This window comes from Rana temporaria, chromosome 8 (genome assembly GCF_905171775.1).
Source record: "Rana temporaria chromosome 8, aRanTem1.1, whole genome shotgun sequence".
Taxonomy (NCBI): Eukaryota; Metazoa; Chordata; class Amphibia; order Anura; family Ranidae; genus Rana; species Rana temporaria.
The window spans coordinates 11,125,684-11,126,240 of NC_053496.1; the positions used below are offsets into that span (position 1 = coordinate 11,125,684).

The 557-nt window shown below is 48.1% G+C and overlaps 1 non-coding gene across 1 annotated transcript; it reads left to right on the plus strand.

Annotated features, from left to right (window-relative positions):
- Positions 1–72, plus strand: TRNAG-UCC. The gene has a single exon. It is a non-coding gene; the product is annotated as a tRNA-Gly (tRNA).
- Positions 73–557: the final 485 nt, after the last annotated feature.

The following is a 557-nucleotide window of genomic DNA, read 5'->3' on the forward strand; positions in this document are numbered from 1 at the left end:
GTGTTGGTGGTGCAACGGTGAGCATAGCTGCCTTCCAAGCATCTGACCCGGGTTCGATTCCCGGCCAACGCTATCTCCAATACTTGGAGTCCTCAGAGAGAAAAGCGCTATACAAGGTCAATGCTGAGTATATATTAGCGGTGGAATAAAGAATGAAGCGAATGTGTGCGATCACACCTCGGCGGCATTACTGCGATTCCCAAATTGCCGCAAAACACGTGACACGCTTATGATCCCGTTACTTTCAATGGCACCCCAATCACGGGACAATATTGTCACCTTAGAAAATCACAAAAACAAAATCGTGGGATGCCTGTTTCCAAAAGCAGTCCTGCAATATTGTTGCGATTTATCAGGCGACAATCGCTGGCAAAATCACGCCTCGATTGGGGTGATATTGAAAGTATCAGAACCTTGCCGTGTTCATCGTATGACGAGAACTTCCTGCACAGACGAATATTACACCCATACTCCCCCCAGCAGGAATATTACACCCATACTCCCCCCCCAGCAGGAATATTACACCCATACTCCCCCCCCCCAGCAGGAATATTACA